Source organism: Cyprinodon variegatus, unplaced genomic scaffold (genome assembly GCF_000732505.1).
Source record: "Cyprinodon variegatus isolate N-32 unplaced genomic scaffold, C_variegatus-1.0 Scaffold535, whole genome shotgun sequence".
NCBI lineage: Eukaryota > Metazoa > Chordata > Actinopteri > Cyprinodontiformes > Cyprinodontidae > Cyprinodon > Cyprinodon variegatus.
In genome coordinates, this window is record NW_015150988.1 from 431,720 (window position 1) to 437,746 (window position 6,027).

Here is a 6,027-nt window from a genome sequence, read left to right on the forward strand (position 1 = left end):
CGCGTTGTGACAAACACCAGATACAGCACTGGGACTTGATCAACAGCCGATACCGCACCGTGACGTCACAAACCAGTAGGTGGCAGTAGTGTTCTTTGACAAACATGGATGCCTCCAGTAAAGCACATTCACATGAAAATTACTCTGAATTAAGAAGGCTTGTCATTTATTGAACAGTATTTAATAAAATGCTGTCAGAAGTTTGAATTCTGAATGTGACCACACTTTTCCTTTAACGCAAAAGACTAATGCTGCGTTCACACCCGATGCAGCAGGAGCAGCAAAATCGCATCTGCTGCTTCATTTTTGCTGATTGTACCAGTTAGTTCTGACGCGCGGCTGAAGCAGCTTTGCTGCTCTGGCTGCGCGGTGGAAAAGTGTGTCTGACGCTCGTTGGGCGGAGCTACTCTATCCTTTCTTTGCCTTGTAGCTATATTTGCTGTGATCAGTGGCAATAAAGTAGTTTTAATATGTTTTTAAGTGGGAAAATCCACCTGAAAACATCAGTGCAGTCAGTTCATCCAGATTACCATCCTTCCTTCCAATATTATTTCTGTCCGTGCCGCGTAGACCCCCACATACCAGCTGTGCGCATAAACCAAACTGCAGGCACTAGGATAATAGAAGCGAACACGCTTTGTCGGCAGGTTTCAGCATTTTAAGTTAATTCAGGCGTTAATAAACTGTTTCAGAGGAGTGATCATAGCGATCTGATCATCAGCGATGTGTCTGTCTCACGGCCTGCTCCCAGATCAGCTTCTCTGATTGGTTGAAGCGGCGCGTCGAGCAGCAAAAGTTCAATTTTTCCATCTCGAGCAGCAGCGCGTTTGTGGCGCGTCACATGCGTCAGATGCTTAAACGCTCTCGACGCGCTGCTTCAGCTGCTCAGACGCGCTGCTTCAGCTGCTCAGACGCGCTGCGCCTGCTGCTCAAAACGCGCTGTGGGACCTTTTGCTGCGCCTTGACGTGCGTCAACTATTGACTTTGCATGTAAACTCGCTGCTTCTGCTGCGCCTGCTGCGTCCGGTGTGAACGCAGCATAACAAATCAGGAAAAACTTAAATTGTGCTTTATTTTGGTTTGTTTTTTTAACCAAACCATTGTATTCTTGATTGGTTGTAAATGTTTTGTACAATCTCCCTTTTCATAAATAGGAAAACATGCAGTGTTCACCTAAGATATTTTAATAGGTTGGATTAAATCTTTTGGATAGAGACCTGTGACTATTCCTCAATGCTGCTGTTCAATATCCTTTTGAAAATAGCTCATCAAGCTGTCTGACCATTACAAATGTCCTCAAACTATGTCGATATTCTGCTAATTAAAAAAAAACAACGTTTAGCAATCATATTGTTTCTATTAAATAAACAATAATGAATGTTTGTTTACGCAGCTAAGGAATAAACAGGAGAGCAGAGGTGTCAAGAAACAAAGTGTAAATAATTTGTTACCTTACTTAAGTAGAAATTTTGGCTGTCTATACTTTACTGGAGTAATTATTTTTTAAACATTTAAACACTTTTTACTTCTACTCCTTACATTTTAAAAATGGACTCATTAGTTTAGTTTCATTTAAGCTAATTTTTGTTATGGCTTTTTGGTTAAAGAAATAAAAAACATCAAAATAATTTGTGTCATTCAGACAATTAATTTCTTTGTGGTTGGATTCAGTGCTGCCCCAGCTAGTTGTTCACCACATAACAAAATAAATCCTTTAAGATGATGCAAAGTTAAATTTGACACTGTTAACATTAGTTATAAAACTAAGAAAATTAAGTTTGAGGAAGTTACCATCCAGAAAACGTTCCTTTAATAGGGTAGTGCAGTAAAGCTTCTGCCCTTAACATTTTTTCAGCATTACTTAAGAAGTTTTAAAAATTGTACTTTTACACTTTGAGTAAAAAGCTTACGTTGATCTTCTAACTTCTACACAATGTTTTTAAACAGCAGGATTTATACTTCTACTTGAGTAACAGACATTAATACTAGACATAATCTTTCAGTCACAGCTCCAGCGCTCGCCATCATCATCTAAATACTTCCTGTTTTCAACACTATCACAACCCGTTTTTAGTGCGGGCTGTATATCCAAGATGTTGTGGAGTCCAATAAGTTTTCCAAGCCCACAGCATCACCGTTCCTTCACCTTACTTAAGGGTGGCCATGATGTGCCTTTGTTTGAGCACACCCTGCTGCAGTGGTTGTCTTAAAAACACTTCAGTCTTCTTATTTCACTGATAAACAATTAGATGATAAACGGATTTCAGTTAAAGGCGATGATATTCCTCTTTTTGCCCTCACTTATCTTTATTCATCATTAGTTGATTGATGATGCAAATAAGCCTACCTCTCTTTACTTTGAAATTTTATAAACGGGGGATAAATAAGAAAGGAGCGATGCAAGGTGTGACCCTGATACCTGGTAATCAGTCTGTGAGAACCATCATTCCCTCATTGTGACTCGTTTGACACAGTTCTATACATAAACTGCTTTCAGAGTCCGAGCCGGTGCCAGACAGCTGCTGGATTAATACACCTGTCTCACACACGCGTACGCATCCCTAATCGGCTTAGCCCACTTGTGTATCAGAGTGAGGAGTCCATTGTTCCTGCAGGTGCTGTGCAGGACTTGAGCTTTTATTGGGTTATGAGGGAAGAGCACACATGCGTGTATATTTGTGTCAGTGCGCGTTTGTTTTGTTTGGGTCAGACACTGGCTAAAGGGGCCCCGATATTTTAGGGTGGGGGGTGGAACAGGGGCGTATGCCCTATTTTACAGGCTGTAGAAGTAGGACAGTGGGGCAGGAGGCCTGAGTGAAGCTGCTCCTTTATAACGAGGAGGTGCAGGCTTAAAGGGTTTGTTTAATTACGGGAAATTAGATTTTTGGTTTAAGCAGAGATGAAACCAGAAGATTATAAAAAATATGCTGTTTGCTCTTTAATAGAGGTGGTAGTTTTACATAAAACATCAAATAAAGCATTTATAATATTTTCTTTCATACTTCAAGGGCGTCTCAAATGTGTCTCAAACGTTTAGCTGAATTTCATCCATCTTAAAAAAGTGCATAAAACACTTTTATTCATCGACTGTCGTCGTCCTTAGTATTCAGCAAATAAGAAAAGAATAAATTGGTTTTCAATTATTTTACCAGCAAATCACTGATTGGAAATAAGCAACGAAAAATAAACAGACTCCCATCTCCCGCTGATTGATTGATCCATCTTGATCTTTTTTATTTTATTTTATTTTTTTATTGCTTTTTGTGCAGTGTTTTATTTCTGAGTTGGGTCTGGGAGGCTGTAAGTGTTATTCTCAAGTGAAACCAGCTGAATAATCAGGTTTGATGCTTAGAAGGAGGTGGCTAGACTTATGGCCTGGAGGAAAATGGAGAGGATGGATGTGAGAAGAGGTGAAGGAAAGTGATGATGATGATGATTGATGGAGAGAAAAGGAGAAAACAGAACAAGAAGAAAAGCAGGTTTAAAGATAAGGACATAACTGAGTCTCTGCATGGCAACCATCCTCCTTTCTCAGTCATTGATTCAGCCAATAATCTTTTTCTTTGAGATATTTTTTTTTCCTTTACTGGCCAGCTGCTGTTGATTTTCCCTGATGGAGCTAAACTAAAGCTCTGAAAGCAAGAAACCAACGTGGAACCGCCTAAATCCTCCCTAATAGTTAAAGGATCTGGCCGGGGAAAATGAAGGATCATGGCAGCGTGCTGCCAGCTGGCAGATCTATGAGCTTAACATCTACGGTGCAGACACCCACACACACAGCTTCTGAATTTTAGCAGCGTTTTTTTTTTAGCAGCGTTTTTTTTTTCCCTTCAACAACTCAGACTGATTCCTTAGCTCTTTTGTAATGGTGGGGTCTAAAACTGAACTGTGGCTCTTTATGTCAGAAAATGCTGACTGCCTGTCTATGTGTGGACAGCTGGGTTAAAATCTACATCGGCACAGAAACAGAGGCGGGTTGCAGATGGAAGGATAAATAGGTCAGACTGAATAAAATTGCTTCTAAAGTGGGTTAATAATCATAATAAAAATCTTTTTAGTCCCAATTTACTGTTTGATACAGTTATTGTCAACATGATCTCAAACAAGCTTCAAATATATCAGTCTATCATGTTTCTGTATTTCTTTTATGAATTGAATTAATGAAATAAACCTCTTGCTTGGGCTTTAGTTGGTGGAGATCTTCTAACCAAACCTTTGTTCCACAGTGAGCCTCAGGCAGAAGAGGCTGCAGAGCCCTCCAGCTCTGCTCCAGCTCCTGAGGCAGCCCCCTCCTCCGCCCCAGCTGATGCTTCCTCATCGCCAGGCCTGGCTGAGGACGCCCCCTCCAGACCCGAGGTGGTGGTGGAGCCCGACTGTGCCAGCCAGGTTTCAGGCTCAGGCTGCACCAGCCAGGCTTCAGTCGACGACGAAGACGACGTGCCAGCCTCAGATATCTGCTTCGTAAGTGGAACAGATTCATTCAGAGAAACTGATTAACTTTGATTTCCTGTTGGAAATAATCAGCCTATCCTGATGTATGTTAGTTTTGACGAACTGTGTGCTGCCAGCCTGCAGAGGTCTGGTTGAGGTCGCTTCAGGTTTGAAGGTGAGATCAGTTCCTCCTCTTAGCAAGGAAATCATTTTCCCAGATTGTCTTTGAGCAAACTGCAGGGTCCTATTATCTGAGCTCTGCCTTAGATTGTGATAACACCACACGAACCTCTACTTTCTCTTTTCCCTCAAGTGACCCTCAACCAGGCCGCAGCAGTGCATCCAGCAGATTACTGTTCATTACCGGCTGAAGCCCTCTGGTCCTGTTCAGGCTTCATGATTGCTCCTTTTCACAGCCAATGGCTGTCATCAAAAAAACGCTGCCTCTGCAGGCTGTGATTAAACCAAATGCTCGCTGCAGGGCCTTAAAGAAGTTTTAACAGCATGCTTATTTTTTCCAGCTGCAGTCAAAACTACATCTTACTTTGTTGGGATTTAATTTGCTAGTAGACTTTCAAACCATATGCAGATTAATTATCATAATCGTATCTGAATAAAACAAGTATTGCACACCACACACCTAAAACAGTTCAATCAGAGCCTGATTTGCAGAAGTATCAGAGGAGCTGCAAAGATCCACAACATAGTTACATTTATGAGGCTGAGTCTAACAGACGGAAGTGTTCCCACCAACCCGGGCCCCCCCCGGGTATCCCTGTCAGGAATCAAGCACCTCCTAATGTGTCATGAGAAAATTAAGTGACCATCAGGTTAGTCAACGAGCTCCTCGGTTATTTAACAGCGCTCTGGTTTAAAGAGAGAAAGAGGGATGAGAGGCTGATGGTGCTCATGGTGGTGGGAAGTTTGTTTACTTCCCTGACAGGAAGGTGTAACCACCCAGAAACAGGCTGTGGGCAGTCTGCTCACATGGGGCTTCTGGAGAGTCAACAAGAAAAACTGCAGGACATGTAGGAAAACTTGTCCCAGACCTGGCTGTTTTAAATAACTCACTTTTACAAATAAAACTCTCAGCTGTATCGACTGCTGATGATTTCTGCCTTTTGACTTCAGGCAGCCAAAACAAATCCAATTTCCTGCTTTGAATACTTTGATTGAACTAAAACAAGAGTGGTGTAGTACATGGTCTTATATGATAAAACCAAAATTATCCCTTTGGACATTTCATTTCTGCTACATCTCACATGTGGTTTATTTCAAACATCAAACAAAGTCAACTGATTAAAACAAGCATCACTGTAACTGCATTACGTGCATCAGTCTGTCGGCTGTTTCATTTTCAGTCCAGGCCAGTCTTGGAAACAACATCCAGTTATTTTTAAGATCACTTAATGATCACATCAACCACAGAGCTAATTATTTAACTGTTTTAGTTGACAGTGCATGGCACGAGTTCCCATTACCCTTTTCACACTGTGTCCGTTTAAAACCACAAGAAGCAGTGGATTTGATTGGATCTTTTAGAATCAGAATCAAGTTTATTGCCAAGTAGGTTTGCACCTACAAGGAATTTGACTT

The 6,027-nt window shown here is 41.4% G+C and overlaps 1 pseudogene; it reads left to right on the forward strand.

The window, feature by feature from the left end:
• LOC107095285 overlaps window positions 1–6,027 on the forward strand; it is a 44,273-nt pseudogene that overhangs the window by 24,119 nt on the left and 14,127 nt on the right.